The sequence below is a fragment of the Dermacentor andersoni genome, chromosome 8, assembly GCF_023375885.2.
Source record: "Dermacentor andersoni chromosome 8, qqDerAnde1_hic_scaffold, whole genome shotgun sequence".
Classification (NCBI taxonomy): domain Eukaryota; kingdom Metazoa; phylum Arthropoda; class Arachnida; order Ixodida; family Ixodidae; genus Dermacentor; species Dermacentor andersoni.
The window spans coordinates 28,893,468-28,915,786 of NC_092821.1; the positions used below are offsets into that span (position 1 = coordinate 28,893,468).

At 46.4% G+C, this 22,319-nt stretch overlaps 1 long non-coding RNA gene and 1 pseudogene across 1 annotated transcript in view; both read left to right on the forward strand.

The window, feature by feature from the left end:
• Nucleotides 1-3,509: 3,509 nt before the first annotated feature.
• Nucleotides 3,510-22,319, forward strand: part of LOC129383540 (uncharacterized) — a 34,085-nt gene continuing 15,275 nt past the window's right edge. The window contains exon 1 of the long non-coding RNA XR_008611421.2: nt 3,510-3,752. This is a non-coding gene — a long non-coding RNA (uncharacterized lncRNA). The remainder of the gene's footprint in view (nt 3,753-22,319) is intronic.
• Nucleotides 9,846-11,998, forward strand: LOC140220005 (uncharacterized; annotated as a pseudogene).

Consider the following 22,319-nt stretch of genomic DNA (forward strand, 5'->3'; position numbering starts at 1 on the left):
TCCCCCTCCTCCTTATGGGGATTTCGAGTTTACGAGCCATTACATGCGATTGCTCTCCAGGGTATTGGACTGTAGTATTTTTTTTTTATTCGAGAAAGCCGGGAGAATTAGGCCCTGTTGTGAAACATCGAGTCATCTATAGCCGTGGTAAGACCATCCAACGTACAATCTCCTTTCAGGCAGAAGAAACCCGCAACTGGCTTGCCGAGCACTTTTGCTCCTGTTTTTGTCGGTATTAGCCCAGATACAGGACATCACGTTGGCAGATAGTTCAGACTTGCTATCTTATTTTCGTCACTGAACTCGAGGATTTCCATAGCATAAGAAAGCTGAAGGCGTAATTTTCGTCCGGGTATGACGGTATTCTTAAATTCATATTCAAAGGTAGCACAGACATCTTTATTAGTATTCTGACGTAATTTTTGTTTTTTCTTCCGCTTTCATTTCCATTAATTGATCATTTCTTTAATTGAATAAAGAAGTAGAAGGTCCCCTATGTTCTCCTTGGTGTCATCGCTTGTTGACTTCTTCTGATATGATTAATAAAATTTGGACCCCAGCGTTAACCCTCTTTCCACTCGTTCATTACATAATGAGGGTCTCGAATCCGGCAATATTGATGCCTTCAGGTAGCACGTGTGGCTTTATTGATCAGTTGCATTCACCCATAAAGATCATGTTCTCGTGACGCCTGTGCTAGAAAGGACGTTCCCCATCCGCCGCCAAGATATGTGAGTGGTGGCGTTGGCTAAGACTAGAAGTGTTACTTCTAGTAATAAATAATAAATACCCAAGAAAATAGACGGGAAAAGTTACCGCGTTATCTCAACTGGTGGAGCATCGCACGCGTAATGCGAAGATATGGGATCGTTTCCCACCTGTGGCAAGTTGTTTTTTTCATCCACTTTCATTTCCGTTAATCTATCATTTCTTTAATTCAATGAGCAAGTACAAGTTGTACCTTATGTTGTATTTGTATATTATATCATAAGGAGCCAACAAACAAGACACCAAGGGCCGCACGGGGAAAATTCCTTGTACTTACTGACTGAAATACAGAAATTATAACTTATTGGAATTGAAAGTGGATGAAAAAACAACTTACCGCCGTTAGGGAATGCTCTCATGTCTTTCGCATTACGCGTGCGATGCTCTAGCAATTGAGCGACTTCCGGTGCCGTCTTCCCCCCGATTTCTGGGGTGGTTATGTGGTACTACTAGAACTAAGCCTGAGAGTGTTAGCCAGCGCCACCACTCACAAACCTTCGTTGTGGAACATCCTTTCCGCCGCAGGTGTCATGAGTACGTGTTATTCTATTATATATATATATATATATATATATATATATATATATATATATATATATATATATATATATATATATATATATATACATTGGGGGAAGATCACGGCGACTAGTGCTTCCAGATCCAGATACACGAACCCAGCAGCACATAACGGCGCACAGCTTCAGACTGTACTGCCTCGGGGATCTGGCCACGATAACTGGGTATACAGGGTCTGTTCTGAAAGTAGTAGGCCTCATTAAAAATATTCATGAGAACTGTACAAATGATTACAATTTTCAAAGTGCCACCCTTCCGCATCGACACAGTGCTGCCAACGAGTTTTCCAGTTTTCGTACGCCTCCAGGAACGCCTGGACCGGAATGCTGTTTAGATCCCTCGTCACCGCCTGTTGAACCGCCTCTAACGCTCGGTGATGCTTGCCCTTGAGCGTCGATTTTATTCTTGGGGATAGAAAAAAGTCTGGCGGGGCCAAGTCGGGGCTGTAGGGGGGGCTGAGGCAGCATGACCACCTTGTGATGGGCAATATACTCCACTACGCGGAACGCTTTGGGGCTCGGCGCGTTGTCATGGTGCAGCCGCCAATTGTTGGAGATGGCTGGGGGGACGCGAACAATGCGTTTTCGCAGTATTTTGAGGACTTCCACATAAAAACAGCCTTACCTGTTTGTCCGGGTGGTACGAAACCTTTGTGGGTGATTCCATGTCGATCAAAAAAGCAAATGAGCGTTGACTTTTGCTTCGATTTGCTCATTCGTGCTTTCTTGGGGCGTGGGGAAGAAGGGGTGTGCCATCCTGAGCTCTGCCGCTTGCTCTCCGGGTCGTAATCAAACACCCACATCTCGTCACCGGTCACTACATTGTCCAAAAAGTGGGGGTCCTCATTCACATAATAAAGAAGATCCTGGCAGATCGCTTTCCGTTTGGCCTATTGCTCCTCTTAGAACAACACGCGGCATGAACTTTGCGCAAACTTTCCTCATATCTAAGGATTCTGTCAGGATTCTGTCATGATCTAAGGATTCTAAGGATTCTGTCATGATCTCAAAAACTTGGATTTGAGGAATGCTCAAATCATCAGCAATCATTCTGATACTCATCCTACGATCATTGTTCACTAAATGTTTCACTCGCGACACATTTTCGTTGGTCTTGCTGGTCGAAGGGCGTCCGGAGTGGTCGTCATCTTCCACTCTTTCCCTACCTTCTCGGAACAGCTTGTGCCACTCAAGAAAACACCTGATATACCTATGGCAAGATCACCGTAGCGCTCTTTAATCATGTTGTGAGTCTCTTTGCCCGTTTCGCCAAGCTTTACACAAAATTTGATCGTGTATCGCTGATCCCGTAAACGCTCCATGATTCTCCGTGACGAGGCGTTTCGACAGGGGTTCACAGTACAAGCGACCTGCTCTCTTCATTGGCCGAAAGCCGACTGCCGATTTTTCCCAGCGTTCCCAATATCCCCCTTGACCGATCCTGCTCAGGTTGATCACCTCTCGGCCACCCGTTCGCAGAGGAAAAACCCTGCCCTACTACTTTCAGAACAGACCTTTACATACCCGATACGGAAAAGTGGTGCTAAATCGCCAAAAAATACTGCCTTTAAATGTAGATCAATCAATGAAGTTTCGGTGCTGTGCAGCGCAGCTGCTACGGAGAAGCCTGTAATGCGACTCCCCAGATTATTTTCGATCAGCTTTGTGGTAGTATAACATGTACCCAAATCTAGGATTGCGCATTGTTTTGTCCGCTTGGCTGACACGATAATAGCATGACAGCCAAGCGTGCGCTCGTATATATGTGTCGGATGCACTGGGAAAACAACACTCTGCTCTACATAAAAGCTACTTATTCCGATCAAACGGGCACTACATGGTTGCATCGAGAGAGCCTAATTATTTTTACTATTTGGTTCCTTTATTATAAAGAACGTCCACAAAGAAAGAGTACCTCCATGTAAGACGCTGGCATACTAATTGTGGTGAAAGCAAGTTCTCGTCGTTTCATATGGCTTAATCTGAATTGAGTTAAAGAGCGACATCAAGAAAACATATTTATACAACGCTTCTTTGCGCCTGTAACTGAAAGAGATATGAGCTGAGTCTCTTTTCATTTATTGCTTAGGAAAGCGGCATTTGAGCGCTGAAAAGGACTTTTGTTTTATGCGAGGTATAGCCTTTTCATAGATCAAATCCGTTTTAAAAAAACGTTTTAAGACACAGACGTACGCTCAGCATTTCTCGAAATAAAGTTATGGCAAGATTTCTGGGGAATGCGTTATCCAGAGAAAATAATTCTCGTATGCGCTGGTTTGCAAACGGTTTTTAGATATTAGCAGCGATCATTCAGTGAATATTGCAAGCGTCCCGTCATGGCCTCTCTCGCCGCTTGGACAATCATTCTGCTTGGAATAGTGAGTGGATCGCGTATTGCACTGGCGTGTAAGTTGTTTTCACTAGAGTTGTTATACATAGTGTATGACGGCTTCAGGTCTTATGAATCTTCTGAATATTTGGACAAAAATGTAAATGTTCTGTAGATCTTACTTATTCTTCAAAAAGAACTCTCCTCATACACGTATGAGCCTAACTCTGTCACTATAATGATGTCAGTAGCAAAACTTGCACATGCATTATCTTTAAACCCGCGCAGGTAACGCTATTTTTGGCATATACACGGAGTGCCAGCTAATGTTAGCCAAACTCTTATTAATTAGATGTAAAATACAAGAGTACGCAACCAATGGTATTCTGTTGGGAGTGACAGACCGCGCCAGGAGGGTTGTGTTTCACAGTCGAACTTGGAATCGTAATTAGGCGACATTTTTTACCGAACTTTTTGATTACTGAAGTGACGGCGTGAATTTTCATAGAAAAGCAATAATTGTGTTTTAAAACAGCCTTTTTAGTTGTTTAAAGTTTTTTTACATCTTGCCTCATTATTTTTTCTCGTTATAATGATAACGCGCAAAATATGAAAATAGCGACATGATTATGTGTCCGCGCAACGCGAAATCAGTGGCCCCAGGCATTACTTGGAAGAAACAACTCTGTTCAGTACCTTTCTGCTCTCCTTCTATGCTGCTGCGCTACAATGGCTTCGCGCTTTACAGGGAAAAGGAAGCTCGCAGTTCGCGGTGACCGAAGCCAGGACCGATGCCTCGCCCCTTTAGAGTGTGCGCCAGCCAGGCATTGAGGAGAGTTAATTCTTCCTAGCAACGGCTGGGATCGCCTGTGCTCCGGCGCGCGGACGCCTAATCAGGCGGCTATTTACCGTTTTCGAGCGTTCCCGTTATAAGGTGGAAAAATAATTACGCGAGACATAGCATACTAAAAACAATTAAATCTGCTGTTTTAAAACACAGTCATTACTTTTCTACCAACATTTTCGCCCTCAATGCCGTAATGATAAAGTTCTTTAAATATTCTCGTGTAAATATTGGTAGTAAAAGTATGAAAAGATCCTCCTTGTGGGGTAGGTACATTTTATGAGTTTCTTGGAGGATTGCAAATCGTTTGTCAAGTACATTTCCACATCTACGTTAAGAAGGGAGGGTCGCAGCTGTCCAATGTTTATTGGACTTTCGTACTTCTCTGCTGCAGCTTGTCTATGCTGCCCTTTGCTCCTTGCACTTTTGTAGAAGCCTGTTTATGTTGTCTTGCTGTTTCTGTTCGCTTTGGATCAACTTGTCAATGAGGGCCTGTTGGCTTTGTAGGTGACTGTTTTGATTATGCAACCTATTTTGTTCAATTCGCAACCTATTTTAGAAATGCTGGAAGGCCCAGTTTCGGCCGACGAAAATTTGGTGCTGCGTGTGTGTTTTCAATCCACTTGATCCGTTCGCCACGTCCGAGCAGCTCACGTGTTTGGGCAAGTGTGAGTGGGATTGGGAACACGATTACAGTATAGATCTAGTTTTACTTTATTTGGGGATTAATCCCAAATGATCCTTCATTCCAGCACTGTTAATCAAGCTGCTGGCTGGGCTTCCCAATTTCTGGAATTCTTCGCCATCTTAGCTCCAGCGACTGTCTCTCGCTTTGAGCCTGTCTATACCTTGATGTAGTATGTTGAAGCACGGCGGCGGTGGATTTCAGTTTTCTTGCAATGTTTCATTGTGGTTTCGTGCCCTTCTCCGCAAAACTTACAGGCGGGCTTGCACTCTAGGTCCAGTAGTTGATCGGTTTTGCCACATTTAAAGCATAAGGCTGGCAGTGGCCTTGGGTATACATCCTGGCGGTGTACTGTGCCGCTGCGCGTCCTGCAGTATTGCACCGACTTGCGGTAGGGTCGGCATCGAAGAGCGAGACTGAAAGCGTACGTAATGAGGAACGTTTGGTCCACGGAAAAAGATCACGGCCGCGGATGATTGCCCGAGCATTAATTGCTATCAGTTGCCCTGGTAGCAATCGCAAATTCTACCGCAAATATGGCAATCAAGATTTCCACGCTAGACGCTGCGGTCGAGGAATTTGTAGCGCACCAAAACAACTTCCTAGCCCACGTGAACAAAAGCTATGTAAACAAAGCGCACCTCAACACCTCACTAAATCACATACAACCCGACGGAAATGGGCCCGAGTAAATGGTCGAAGTAAATCTAGTTCATATTCACGTACCCGCGAATATCGGCAGGGAACAGAACAAACCGAAAATGGCGTTTCTAATCACAGGACGACAGACGCGCTCTCGACTCTCCGCATATGGCAGTGGAACTGTCGGTCCTACGGACCACGGCCTGCTACTTTACAAGAATTTGTCGAACAAGGACCCCCCCGAAGTCATTGTATTGCAAAAAACAAATACACGATACGTCCGGCTATGAAATCACAATGCCCACGTGCAAACAAAACACACAGCAATCCTCACCAACAACAATCTCACCGTACTGGAATTGTAGCTGGTCAGCCCAAGGACCGAACACACCTTAATAGAAGTCATGCCGGAGAGAATATCACACAATTACCTCTTCATACCGAGTGTACAGTCCTCCCGGAAACGACCTTTCACACTTCGACCACCTTGTCCGTGCAATTTAAAAACGCATTGATGGTCATCATGCCGTTATAGTGGGAGACTTCAACGCCTCACACACGACATGGGACACCAGACCGCCATGAAGAAAGGAGCGCGAGTGCACAACACTGCACAACACTGCACAACACAGACTCACCACGTGGAACGACCCATACATAACCACTAGAACAGTGTCTTCAGAGACAAACCCAAATATCAACTTCACGCTAATCATGCCCTCGGCAGAATGGAGCCGACACCTAGAAACCTTGGGCGCTTACACCACATCTTCCAAGTAACCGTGGCTTACACTCGCAAGCCCTCCAGATTTGAAACGACCCGGGTGATGGAGCGGAATCCATTCAGAGACGTGCTAAATGTCGAGATCACCATCGACAACATACCTGACTGGCTGAAGAAAGTCCTCGACACGGCGAAACGCCACACCAAAAGAATACAGCTGAATGTACTAACGCCAGCCGTCAACACGAACCTCGTCCACCTCTGGGAAGCCAGAAGAGCTCTCTTCAAGTGATGGAAGAGACAGAAGCTGAACAAGAAATAAACGAAACGAATCGCCTCCTCAGCAAGCAAGCAGAATCATACCCGAAGTTAGGAACAGAGAACTGGCACCTGTTCTGCGGCACACTGCAGGGCACCCTGAACACAAAGACGACGTGACACCTCCTGTGCGCCCTTCTCGACCGCGGGCCCACAAAGACGCAGCAGCGATAGCACCTGCGTAGGCTCGTACACAAACACGCCAGTTTGGAAGAGACCCTCCTTCGAGACATTCAGAAGAAGCTGTTCGGCGACCCACACGTTAATACATCGCGACATGGCAATCTCGGTGCCGGGGAACCAAACCTTGAACTTTAATTCCCAACCCTTTATGCAGACTGAACTCTCTGCAGCACTATCGAAGCTCACCAGAGGCATCAACCCAGGCAAAGATTGGATCATCAAGAAGCATCTATGAAGCCATCCGCAGCAGGTCACCGCAGCCCTACTCCAGTACTTAAATACGGGCCCGAGTATGGTGAGCTACAGGCTGCCTGAAGCACTTGGACATCTCCATAATCTACGCACTTAACAAACACTTAAGCATCAAAAAGATCCGGCTAATTTCTCTTGCCTTGCCTCTTGCATAGGGAAACTTTTTAGCACATGATACACAGTCAGCTAACCCTATACCTCGAAAACAATGGATATTTTTCAAACACTATGGTCGCATTCAGGCAGAACCTGTCATCGCATCACGTCTTCCTTCCAAACAAGGAAGCCATCTTTGACCGCCTGAGCCCCGAAGTAAATCCTCAATCCTAGCAATTGACGTAAAGGGAGCTTTTGACAAATTGAGTCGTAAAGCTATCCTCTGCAACCTCGACGACATAGGCTGCGGGTCGCAGACAAACGACGATTTCAGGAATTTCATCACTGACCGCACATCCACAGTGGGAATATACAGTCTCCGCAATGACATCTTCCGAATATGGAGCAGACACCCCGCAGGGTTCTGTCATATCGCCGCTGCTCTTCGTCTTCGCCATGACCAAGCTACCCAGCCTGCTTCACGCCATACCAGACCTACAGCAGGCTTTTTATGCAGATGCAAGGTTATGGACAAGGGCCTCGAACACCGAAACTAAAAGCAAGCCTAAAGAAAGCAGCAGATACCATCGAGACCTAGATGCAAAAATACGGCCTCCGCTATACTCCCGAGAAGTCGGAACACCACGTCCTCAAGTCAAGAATCCGAGGCAGACCACCCGAATACGATGAACCCGATCCCAGCGCCACATTCAATGCAACGCCCATCCCGATAGTGCAAACTGTATGATGTCTAGGGCTACACAACCGAAAAAAACCCGGGTCTGGGGCCGGCACCTTCGGCGATTGCCGCGAACGCTATGACATTTCACGCATCTTGTCAGGAAGGTTGCAGGCCATAGAAGCGGCATTAAAGAGCAAGACACGCTACGCGTGATCTAAGCACTCCTCTACCGTCGAATAACATACGGCGCGCCCAACCTTGCGCAGAGGAATGCAGAGGTATAAAAACTGCGCATTCTAATATGTAAAGCCATCAAAATCGACCAGGGGCTCCTATCTACGGCTTCGACTACGACGCTTCTCAACATGGACGTACACAACACCTGGCAAGAACTTGATGAAGCTCACAAAGCCACAGTCAACTAGAACGGCTGACGCTCAAGCCCACTGAAGATCAGTGCTCCAAGGACGGAGCTACGGCGAAACCTTTATAGACGCTACGGACAGGCATGAAAGAATTCGCCGGAACATACACGAATCCCTGTGCATAGCACCAATAACCTGCCACATACTGCGCTGTACTACAAGGAAAGAAGACAAGCCTGAGTGGATACCCTAAGGCAAACACACAGGCAATACCCGGGAACGAGATACACAGATGCAGTCAAATAGCCTCAAAGAAACGCTTGTGCCCTGAGCGTCGTAGATTGCCAGGGCAGAGAGCTAGCGTCTGCACAGTCCGAGAACAAATCTTTGAGACTGCAGAAGAGGTGGTGATTGCCTTAGCAAAGGTCACATGCATGGGCGTAGCTGTCGTACTTTCCGATTCTCAAGCAGCTGTCAGAAACTGCGCGAAGCGTCGCATGTCGACAGAAGCACTAAAGATATTGAAGCGCCGAAGCAATCTGATCCCGTACACCTGCGTGACATGGGCTTCGTGACGTGGTTTCTGCGGCACACGCGACGGCCCGAGATCGCGCCCACTCGCAGAGTACTCTGGCATGGGCTCTACCCAAAGCTAAATGTGCGGCGTACCGGACAACTTGACGCACCAGATCATCGAGTCCCCATGGCATCTAGACACTGAGACATCGCTCTCACTGCAAGGCTGTAACGCCAGACAAGAAAGTGAAGACCCCATCAAAACGTGGCAGGTCACGCTCGTCTCCGAGGACCTGGGACAACAATGACGCCTCGTTGCTAGGGCCTGGGAGGCAGTGAAGGCCAGAAGGTTCCTGGAATGAGAAGACCTGTAACCCAGAATAGAGCAGGGGCTTGCCGCAGGTTACTGCTCCGAAAAAAAAAACGTTTACAACAACCTGGCCAGAATCCTACACAAGGCAATCTGTGAACACGGGGAGGACGAGGTCAAGGGGCGCTTGGACGCCAAGTACTTACCGACCACCCCCACGGAAAGACACCCGGATTACCAAGGCAACGAGAACGAGACGCTAGATCGAGACATCCAGACATGGGAAGTCAGAGGTGCCCTGCAGGATCTCAATGGCAGGTCCGCCGCGGGTCCCGATCGAGTGACCAACAGAGCGCTCAAGAACCTCAACGAAGCGGCCATCGAAACGCTCACGAACTTCTACAACAAGTGCTGGCAAGAAGGAAGGCTGCCCAAGCAATGGAAAGCAGCCAAGACGATCCTCATCCCCAAGCCTGGCAAGCCGCCCAACATAGAGAACCTCAGGCCGATATCGCTCACTTCTTGCGTGGGAAAGGTCCTCGAGCACGTTCTCATGAACAGGTGGCAGCGTTACCTGGAAGAATCGGAGCCTTACCCAAATTCTATCATCGGGTTTCGGAAGAAGCTCGGGACGCAAGACGCCATGATCTTACTTAAGAACGAGATCATCGACGATACGACGGGCACCAAGGACAACAGAGCTATACTCGGGCTGGACTTGCAGAGCGCCTTCGATAAAGTGAGGCACTCGGCTATCCTGGCCCAAGTATCCAGACTAAACATGGGCAGAAGGACATACCAGTACATCAAAGACTTCCTGACGGAACGAACCACCGAAATCTGCGCGGGAGACCTGCAGCTCGAAGAGAAGAAGCTGGGAAGCGTCGGAACTCCGCAGGGCTTGGTGATCTCCCCGCTTCTCTTCAACCTCGTGATGATCGGGGTGGCCAACCGGCTAGAAAGAGTAGCGGGAGTCCGACACACCATCTACGCCGACGACGTTACGCTATGGGTACCGGGAGGAAGCGACGGACACATCGAGACAACGCTGCAAGAAGCGATCAACGCCATCGAGGAGCAGCTGGGCGGGTCTGGACTCGTTTGCTCTCCGGCCAAGTCAGAACTGCTGGTGATTCCACCGACAGGAGCGGGCAGGAAAAGAAAGAATATGGAAGTCGAGTACGAGCTGCCCAAGATCACGGTCAAGACAGCGGGAGGACAAGTAATACCGGAGGTCGAGAAGATTCGAGTGCTCGGGCTGCTCATCCAGCGAAACCGGGTCAACGGTGAAACGGCCAACAAGCTCGCGGGCAAAGCGGCCGCGGCAATGAGACTCATCAAGAGGGTGTCCAACAGAAGAGCGGCGATGAAGGAGGAGAGCCTGACTAGGCTCGTTCAATCCTTCGCAGTTAGCCACATAACGTACGTGGCCGCTTTCCACAACTGGAGGCCGAGCGAACGTAACAAGATAGACGCCACCATACGCAAGGCGTATAAGGCGGCACTCGGCCTCCTCGGGAGCACGAGCACCGAAAAATTCATGGCGCTGGGAGTCCACAACACGCTGGACGAAATAGCCGAAGCACAGAGAACGGCGCAACTCGAGCGTCTCTCTGAAACGAGAACCGGAAGAAAGATACTGCGGGACCTTGGCCTCAAGCCGAGGGAAGGCGAGCAGCAGAAAGACGTACCTATACCGGATAGCATCAACAGCAAGCTCAGGGTCTGCCCGATCCCGAGGAACGTGAACCCCGAGCACAACAAGGAGCGGAGGTTGGCGAGGGCCAGGGCTCTCGTGGACCTCCACGCCAGAGAAGAAGGCGCCATCTACGTGGACGCGGCGGAGTACCGAGCGAGCAGCGACGCATACGCGGTGGTGGCTGTCGGGGCATCGACGGGTGCAACGAAGACCGCGGCGAGCGTCCGGACTCGAGAGGCGCACCGGGCGGAGGAGGTGGCCATTGCCTTGGCCGTCTCCGGCCCCGGATGCACTACAGTGTTGTGTGACTCTAGAATGGCAGTGAAGAACTACGCCAAGGGTAGGGTATGTAGTGAGGCTGCGCGCATACTGCGCAAGGCCGAAGACATCGGACGCACAAGCGCTGTGGTGATCAAGTGGTTTCCGGCCCACATGGGCAGTGACGTGTCGGAACGCGGGAACGTGAAGCACAACGAGACGGCCAACTCGGCCGCGCGAGGACTAACGAACCGCGCAGCTGCAAGCACGGCCGACTCGGAGTGTTGGTCGCGGTGCAGTGCCAAGGACAAGATGACCACCTTCAACGAAATAGTGGAGTGGTACAGACTTTACAGACAGACTATGCCGCCACCTCACCCAGGGCTTACCCGGAAGGAGGCAGTGTTATACAGGCAATTACAGACGGGGTCCCTGCTCACCCCGGTGCTAGCTAAACACGTGTGTCCGAGCGTGTACGCGAGTGACGTGTGTAGACTTTGCGCTAAGGAGAGAGCCACCGCGGCTCACATCCTTTGGGACTGTAGTATAAATCCACGAGAAGCCAGCGAGAAAACGACGATCCCGCCGCAGCTAGAGGCTGCAACGAGGAGATATGACCAAGATACACAACTCAAGGCCGTCCAGCAGGTCTCGGCAGCTCTAGAGAGGCAGCGACCTCGCGAAACCGAGGAGAAGGGGGGCAGCACCCCGAGGAGGGGGTGGCGGCCCTCTCGGATCCGCGGAAGTAGCGAGGAACCAAGACCTCGAGAAGCACAATGCACGAGATTGACGTAGTGGCCGCGTCGCGGTAAAAGCTTGTCCTCCCTGCGTGGAGGGAGCCTAACCGACTCTGCAGGCATTTTCACTAAAGTTGTTCTCTCTCTCTCTCTTACTCTTGCTTCTGGTGTGGTACGTCACTACTGTCAAAATACTAATGGTCCCGTCCTCATATATTCTATATTTAAGGTTTAAGAGCTTGGATAACGTCAGCTAGGACACCCTGTATCTAAATACACAGATATACAAGTATCTAACGGTCGTCAACATGAGTTTAAGTGTAAAGGAAGTGAAAGAACGTTACAAAAAACACAATATATCGATATTTTAAGGCAAGTATTTATAACATATATAATCGACACACAAGCATCAGCAGCTTCAGCCAGAAAGTAGTGCAGTAGCCAGTGGCAGTTAAAAAACTTATACCATGAACCAATACACAAATGCATTTTATAGTCACATCAGTTCAGCGTTATAGCAAACACAAATAATTACTGTTTGCTTCGTGCAAACACGCAGCAAACTGCACTCGCATTGACATACATACCACAAAAGCGATTTCCTTTGTCAGCTATCTGCGATTTGAGCGAAAACCTCAGGAACGCAGAAACATGGAGGTCGTTTATGTTAGAAGCATCACATATGCCGGTGTTAACGTGTGGTTTTTCTTCGATTGCCACGTTATGCGAAATCGGGCGAGAGAGTGGGAGAAACAGTACAAACTATAAATACACGACATTCTCTACAGAATTCCACCAACTTTCTTTCTCACAATCACTTATCCCCTGATTTCTTTGTGACGGACAGAGGTGACTTCCGTAGATCATATATCATGTCTTTATTTAAAGGGGGGGGGGGGGCAAGTTAACGCTTAAAATACCATCTTGGTCGTTATGTCCATATTTAAAATGTAAGCGAGTGAAAATAATCAGAAGCCCGTAGTATGGGAATTCGCATAACAGCCAGTGTCCCTTTGTAATGTAAAACCTTGGTATTGAATGGGCCAGGTCAATTGTTATTGCGTGGCAATAGCATTTCCCCGTATTGTAGAAACTGGTGTGTTCGCAAATATGCTGTTCGCAAATGTTGCGGCTGCGAATGAAATATACCATAGGTATATTTTCATTCGCAGCCGCAAAACGTTTCTATTAGCAAAAGTTTAACAGCCGGAGACTTTGCCGCTTCCTTTTACTTCTTGCTTACTCTATGGAGCTTTTAATTGCTTTTATGTCTTCGAATACTATTTACACAGACCCACTTTGGCCTTTTCCAACAATGAAAGCTATTTTGTCGGCAAATAATTTGTTCGCACGTATGCTTCAAGCATCTGCGCATATTCAACACTTTACCGCAAGAAGACGTTCGCAGTCAGAACAGAAAAGACACTAATAAAGATGCTGACGAACAAGCTGAGGCGAGAGATCTATACGTCTATACGTATGAGATTTTACTCATAGCGTTGTATTAGGCTTTCTTAACACTAGTGGCACCGATACAACGACACACAAAAAAGGAAAGCAACAGCACAACTGCAGCAACTCTACTTCTTTTTATAGCTATGTGTGTATGTATGTGTGAAAAGGTTCCCACTTTTTAATAATCCATAAATGAAAATTTCACATTGCATTTTATTTGGCTGAAGTGAAGCCACTGCACGAATTGTAACAGCTTGTCTAGTATCGTGGAATTATCCAACCAGCTGGACTTCACTGCGCATGATATCATATGTTTTAACAATTTCTTTTTTGACATCTAAAACGAGAAGTATAGATCTCTTGCGTGAACTTGTTCATCAGCATCTTTATTAGTGTCTTTTCTGTTCTGACTGCGCTCGGCTGGTTTGGCACTGGTGCGTTGGTACGTTTGGCACTGGTTATAGATTACGGGACTTTATTAGGGTGCGGTATTCGCGGGCAAAGCTATTTCTCGCTCTTTCTCAACGCTTGAAGTTTCTGCCAGCTTGAGCTGAATGGCTGCCTAAGTTTATTTCAACTAGGAGGGCGCTATGCGGAGAAACAATTGGCTCTGCACAGACACTACGCGAGACGTTGATTCTCGAAGTCCCGAATGTTTTAGCTCTTCTTGAGAGCACTGACCTCTCCTCACTTTTCGCTCCAGCCTTGGCATCTGCTGAAGTGTTCAGTCTTTTCATCTCCGATGAGCTCACCGCCATATAGCGGTCTTAAGATCTGCATCTGCTCTTCCGGTTTCGTTGTTATGAGTGCGAAAGGAGTCAGGTGGTTAAAACCAAGCTTGCTTTGTCAGTGCATCAATTCCGTTAGGCTCAAGATGACCGTTGTTATCGCAGAGGTGTCCTCTCGACGCCCGCCGGCGCACCTCGTTGTCTTCAATGTTACCTTTGCGCGAAGAAAAACTGCGAGCACCGTAATTACAACCCATGCATTAGAGGCATTGTGCATTTAGTAGACGCTTGCGCTAACCCCGGCGCTCTCACGGAAAGATGTGTTACTTTATTCCGTGAAAGTGTTGCCAAAAAAGTAGGGCAAATACTATCTGAACGAGGCGTGCACACATGCAGGCACAAAAAAGAAAGAAAAGAGACAGACAAAAGAAAGGGGAAAGGCAGGGATGTTAACCAGATGGGTAGATCCGGTTTGCTATCCTACGCTGGGGTGAGAGGGGAGGGAGAGGTAAAGTGATTTCAAAGTAGAGATGAAGAAAAAAAGGAGCATAGACATACAATCACGGTCAAATACTGTCACCGTATACCGTCACTACACGGCAAAGTAGTACTTGCAGCACTATAAACATCTGTTCAGGCTACAGCCGCTTGTCCAATTCTGTTCCCCTTAAGTTCAACAGTGCCCTCGTCGCCCTCCACTGCAATGGTTTGTGTTTTCGGCCGACGACGTTTCGAGTGATGACTGTGGTAGCGAGAAGACTCTTCAACACCTTCTTTGTGACTGTCCTCGCTGTAATTTCCAGAGACGATGGCTCAAAATCGCGATAGCGCGATTCGACCAAGGACCTCTAACAGAAGAACTCATTTGCAGGCACAAAACAGTACGTTATAGTAAATAGTCTAAAATCGAATTCTACAACCATACAAACAAACAAAAAAGAACGTACCGAAGCAGGTCACTCAAAACCGGCATGGAATTTGTCGAAGAGGCTAGGCTCTTGAACAGTTTCCCCCCCGCAAGATAGACGTTGTCGCGTAGCGTGTCACATCGTGTCGGTCAAATAAGCAGCTACTTTCCAAACAATAAAATCCCATAAACAAATCATAGCAACGACGTTTTGTAGTTGCCCCAAAGAAATATCAATACTGCTGCAGTCGTGGTTGGCATTTTGTCACTGCATATAATTTCACGGTGAGATGGCGGTATGTGGCTCTGCAAATCTTCTTCCTTATGGTTGCAGAAACAGTGTTGACTGAAAAAAGAGACCCAGATGACAACGATGATGAACAGTATCCAGAATGATACATAGCCACGCAATTAAATGCAGTCAGAAATTGCCCGCGGCTTAGCTAAGCTAACCCTGGATATACAAAGCGAAACCTTGGTTTAGCCTGGTTAAACCTTGGCCTCACTGAGTAACCTTTAATTTAGCTGTACTTATTATACTTCGGTATACAATCATCGTTAAGCCAGTTATGACAGCTGTGCCTAGGTCGGTGGCTAGACATGACGCATATGACGACAGACATGACTGTGATTAAGCTTGGGTAGGCACGCATCGTTCAACGGTGCAACACCCGTTGTGCCACAGGGAAAGCGCAAGTGCTAGACATGCAAAGAGACGCCACGACCATGCATAGCGTCGAAGCGCAAGCGGACAGGGCGTGAACGCGGTCACTACATTGATCTGGACGGTGTGACGCTTGTTGCATTCCGGACCCTCTCCAGTGAAGCTCTCGCCATGCGATATCCGCGGGGTGGTAAGACGCCGCTTGACGTCGACGGCTGAAAGCCTCCCGATCCCGCGCAAGGCTCGGACAAGACGCGTCGGCCCCGCTCTCGTCCATGGCGAAGCTCGCACTGACTAGGCGAGCGCGGCGCTCCTCTTAGCCAGGGGCGCGACGAGTCACGGGGCCTGGCGGCGACCCAGCTGCGGACGGCGCATGCGCCAAGCCGGCGGCCGTGGCGGGCTTCGGCGCGACGAGTCACGTGATGCGTTGCCAAGGCTACGGTGCAGCTGCGGTCAGATGAAGGTCAAATTGCTGGCGACGGCGAAACTCGGCTCGACATGGTTACTCAAGCTGTCGCTTTAAAATCAGGTGGCTGATGTACAACGCCGAACACATTGACGGTGTCAGTGGCAATACGACGCCGCAATTATAATGCCCTCTAGGCTTTCAGACATTAGTCTATTAGATTTGCGACTGCAGAGCGCCCGATATAGCAGCACTGCACGTGCACTGAAATATGCAGATTTAGTTGAAGTTCCATAAGCGGCACTCTGTCAATTTGAACGCAAAATATGATGTAGAAGAAAGCTTTGGTTTAGACTTGAGTTGTTGCATGCCATGACCTTCAAAGCAAGTGATGTAGTCTGAACTGCAAGAATCTGTAAACAAAGCCAATGCACTATCATTGATGGCTTATACATTAAAATACGTAGATACCTAATTTCAAAATGGAGTCAGGAAACCTGTTAATCAAAGGGAATCTCAAGTGGCAGGTAGCCCACGGCTTGTGCAGGAAGTTCTCTTGGACACTCGCATCTGAATTTTTAAAAAAATTTTTTTAAATTTTATTTCACAATAACCCTAAAGGCCCTCTAGGGAGGGTATTACATAGGGTAAACGTTACATAGGTGAGGTGAACAGTGCGTAATGTAAATACAATGAAAAAACAAAACTGGGAAAAAATTTGTTGCAGTCCATCAACGTACAAACACAAAAAATAATGATAGTTATCAGTACAGCAACTCTAAATTGTTTGTAATGTGACACTGTCGTGGAAGCTTGGTTAACGGCGCATTAACAAACAAACAAACAAAAATGTTTACAAATCAGAGAGCCAGACGTGATATATTAGGTATTCATGGTACTGCGTAGAGCGTCTGTAAATTTTAAGGCATTTGTTTCGGTGACAATGTGCGATGGCAGATTATTCCATTCTTTCGAGGTGCGAGGCATGAATGACTGACCAAATGCGAGGGAATGACACATTATGCATTTAACTTTGCAAGGATGATCCCGACGCGGAAAAATGACTGAGGGTTTACGCATGAACTCGTTATGAAGGGATACGTGATAGTAGAGCTTATGGAATAGTGTTAAACGAGATATATTACGGCGAAGTGACAAGGCTTCAAGTTCGGCGCGATTTTTAATTGCTGTTATACTTGTTTCTCGTGAATATTCTAAAAAGATGAAGCGTACAGCACGGTTCTGCAGGGCTTCTAAGACAGTTATTAGGTATGCTTGATGGGGATCCCATATGGCTGACGCGTACTCTATTTTAGGGCGTATTAGTGTTGTGTATGCCAATTTGCGTAAGTGTACGGGAGCTTGTTTGAGGTTATGTTTAAGGAAACCAAGCGAACGGTTTGCAGAAGCGAGGATATGGTTAATGTGATTATTCCACGTCAAGTTAGGGGTTAAGTGTACGCCAAGATATTTGTAGCTGGAGACTTGTTCAACAAGGCTGTTGTTTAAGATGTAAGATGTTGATGTTCGGGGCGCCTGATTAGTAAAAGACATGAATTTAGTTTTAGTAAGATTTAGAGGCATTAGCCAAGTTGAACACCATACGTTTATTGCTTTAAAGGCAGATTGAAGAATGTCGTGATCATAGTTAGAGTGAATATTACGATATATGACGCAATCATCAGCAAACAGTCTGATATTGGATTTGAGGCCGTCTGGTAGATCATTAATATAAATTAGAAAAAGTAGGGGCCCAAGCACACTTCCCTGTGGTACAGCAGATGTTACGGGGACTAGAGATGAGTTGTGATTGTTAACCGATGTAAATTGCATCCTGTTAGAAAGAAAGTCTTTTATCCATGTTACAACAGTAGAGTCAATGTTCAGCTGTGTAAGTTTGTGAATAAGTCGACGATGAGGGACACGGTCGAATGCTTTTGAATAATCTAGGAACACAGCATCTACTTGAATTGCGGTGTCTATTGATGAATGTATGTCGTGAATAAAACCAGCGAGCTGAGTGTCACATGAATAGCCTCTGCGAAAACCGTGCTGTTGCTTAAATAGGAGGTCATGTTCTTCAATGTAGTTAATGACCTGGGAATGTATGATATGTTCGATTAATTTACAAATCTTACTTGTTAAAGAAATTGGTCGATAGTTAAGCGGTTAAGAACGATCCCCAGACTTGAAAAATGGCACTACCTTAGCCACCTTCCATTCGTGAGGGTTAACGCCTGTTGACAGTGATTGTGAAAATAAGGCGGAGAGTACTGGAAAGATGCTTGGGGCAATATTTTTTAGAATTGTTTTATTTAAGCCTGTATTATCAGCGGAAGATAAAATCTTAAGACTAGTGAGGAGAGAATAAATTCCAGAATCGGTAATTATTATTTCCGGCATAAACGAATCAGTGCGAGTCACGGTGGCTAACGGTTCCAAACATTCGCGCGTGAATACCGATGAAAAAGTTTCGTTCAGTAGTTCGGAACAATCAGTGTCAGTTAACGCTGCGCCGTCATGATCAGTAAGGACGATGTCAGAATTATGCTTGGGATTAATGACACGCCAAAAGCGCCGAGGGTTAGTTGTTAACATCGATGACAGGTCCCGTTTATAGAATTGTCTGCGCGTGGCTTTGTGCAAACTTTGGTATTCTTCGTCACATGCTTTGTACCGACGCCAGGATTTAGATAATCGATTTTTGTCAGCTTGCCTGAATAATCTTTTTTTCTTGTTATTTAGGCGACGAAGGTTCAGCGAAAACCAAGGAGCAGTGTTATCGGATTTTATGGAAATTACCGGGATGTATTTATCTATGAGATTAGTGAGTGCGTTTTTAAGTAGTAACCAGTTCTCTTCTACTGTCCGCGACAAGTAATCTCTCAGAAAGTCGATAGAAAAAAGCGATAGTTCATTGTTAATACGATCAAAGTTAGCTCTTATGTAAAACCTAATCTGCTTGCTGATAATTTGCCTTTTGATAGGTGAAGGAACAAAGCGACCAGTTAAAACATCATGATCGGATAGACCAGTAATCTGAGTAATTTCAGAACATATATCTGGATTGTTCGTTAGGATCAAATCAAGAATATTAGAAGAGTGCGCAGAACATCGTGTCGGGCTTGAAATTAATTGGGTTAGGCTGAAATCAAGACAACACTGGAGGAACGCATGCGACTCTGACTGTGTGCTATAGGTTGATTGTGTGGACCATGCTATATCTGGGAAATTAAAATCACCAAAAATGATTACATTAGAATGTGGAAACCGATGAGTAAGTTCAGTAAAAATGCGATGAAATTCCGCTGTGAACCCATGAGTAAGGCCCGATGGGCGATAAAAGGCACCAATAATTACGTTACTTGATCTGAATTTAGAACAAGTTACTACGCATTCAAGGAAAGTGCTAATAACAACGGGCATTACAAGATACTGTCTGTTTATTGCAAGGAGGACACCACCACCTCGACGATTTTCCCTATCGCAACGAAAGATATTAAAATCAGCTTCACAAACGAATATGTTTTCATTAGGAGTAGCATCGTTCAACCAGGTTTCAGTTAATGCTATTACTGTTGCCGATGTTGAGTCGATTAGTGAAGATAGTGCGACATTTTTAGACATAACGCTTCTAATGTTAGTGTATAAAAAGCAGCAACCGTCCTCAGTATTAATCGTACTATTTATTAATATTTGTGGTGTTTGTGGAACCTTAGGTGAAGTTGAAAAGTTGGCGCTATGTCAAACTGGAGACACAACCGGGGAAACGAGCTTCGCACAATTTGCTTGAGTGTCCCATACGTATACTTCCTTGTTAATTTTTAGTTTGTCAAAGACAAGGCTTACACGGTCTTTTTCTTTCTTTATGGTTTTAGAGAACTGCCAAAGTTTACGTCTTTTATCGCGAACCGCCTCAGAGTAATCACGAGAAATGCCAAAGTTAGTATCTTTCAGCTTGTGAACATTACTAAGCACTGTTTCGATTTCTTTTTCATTGAAAAACTTCACAATAATTGGTCGAGTGCGTTCATTTGAAAATCGTCCGAGGCGATGCGCACGTGCGATTGAAGCTGTTGATACTCCTAGTTGATCTTTGCAGAATTTAGTTACTATTTGCTCGAACGTTTCCCAGTCTTCCGAATCACCCGTGTCTTGAATGCCATAAAAGAGGAGATTAGAGCGCCTTGAGCGGTTTTCCAAATCGTCTATTTTATCGTGCATCATCGATATATCACGCTCGCTGCTGCTGCTGCCAAATTGAGGCGACACTCCTGATGCAAATTTTGATTCTAAATCCTGGATTCGATTTTGCATTTTGGCTAGATTAACTTCTTGGCTTGAGATTGGCCTCTCTGAGGAAAGGGGCTCAAGTTTACCTTCAACTTCATGTACGCGTTTAGTTGGTACTTCAAGATCATTTTTTAGTCCAATGTGTATGTGTAACACTTTGTTCACTGATTCCAACAAGTTAGAATTACTCGCTTCCAAGCGTTGTACGGCACTGAATACCATGTCAAGTTTTTCTTCTTGTGCTTTCGTCATTGGACCAGGGTTCACTTCAATGTCTCCGCCTAGCAATAACAGGCGCAAAAGATACAGTGCTGTACGCGCAAGCTGCTTGATACCGTTGGACATATCAGGGGGCCACGACACCGCAATGAGGCAAGGATTGTTGCTACGATAACATGAAGCTTCAAGGTAACTAACCTGTACGAGTGCAAACTGTGAGCGAAACATTCCAACTGCGGTGGCGTGGCCCGAAGTGTGGAAGAAGGGTGCGTGGTTATATTCAGGCAGGTCAGCTGACATGGTTCCAAGTTGCCAGCCGAGTGGATGACCATCAATTAGGTTTGGCGGCGCGACATCTGGTGGATCCCGGCCGCTCTTTGTAGAAAATGGCTCGCTGCTTGAGAACTGGTTGTGGTAGCCGCATTCGCTCAGCCGAGGCCCAGCCAGTGGTGCCGGTGACGTGGAACAGGACTGGCGAAGCAACGCCACGAACAAGACCTGTACGAGTGCAAACTGTGAGCGAAACATTCCAACTGCGGTGGCGTGGCCCCCTTATTTGGAAGCAAAAACAATGCCCGGTTTATCCAACTTCTGGAAATTTATTATAATGATCATAAGCAATGTCACAACATCTCGAATAAAAAAAAAAGAACGTTAGCCTAAGCTTCTCGAAAAACTACTGCGAACATAAATTTTCCATGAAACTATAGATTTGTAATTCCTGATTTCCAATTCGTGAAAGTTTACTTCTATAGCAAAAAGCAATGTTGGTGGGCGCATCAGAAAGAAGATAGACTCACAAGTTAAACTCACAAGACAAACTCACTAAGCGAGCATTTGGTTGTTAATTTCATCATCGCAAATGATACCCTGCCATAACAAAAACATGAAATGGTTTACATTGATTGATTGATGGATATTGTTTCTTGGCGCAAGGGCCAGAAATGGCCAAAGAGCGCCATGACATTTGGTGATGAATGGCAATGAGTATCGTTGAATATGGCGGAAATCGAGTGGCTGTATATTGGCCTAAAATATTCGCTGTAAATGGTGTAAAATATGTATCTATTAATATAATGTCAATGAAAAGTGAGTCCAATGGTTGTAAAAGTACGTTGTGAAGGATTGCATACTAAAACATGTTAATTTATAGCAGCACCAGTGCCTCTGCAGAGCTCTGCAGCGCAAGGGCTGCGAGGCATGTGCTCTGTAAGTTATTTCATTGCAGCTACAGCCTCTAAGCAGAGGCTGTGCTACAAATAGCCTGGCCAAATTATTTCTATGGTATTCGTTTCTTCTAAGAACTTGAGTACTGATTTAAAATTAAATAGAGGGTCATTGCCTAATAAGAAGACTGGGGGCAAAGGCATATTATGACGGTATAAGGAAGGTAAGAACTTTTTTCTCTCCTCTTCTAATAAAGGGCACTGAACTAGAACATGAAGGACTGTAAGTCTACTTCCATACCTAGTGCATGTCGGAGGGTTAGTTCCAGTTAGAATATACGAGTGAGTGCTATAGGTGTGCCCAATTCTTAATCTACAGAGCAGTACTTCCTGGTGTATTTGTTTTCTCAGAGATCCAGTTCCCTATTTTTGGTTTGATTAGGTGCAGTTTGTTGGATCCCTGAGGGTCCCATTGCCGTTGCCAATATTTCCGTA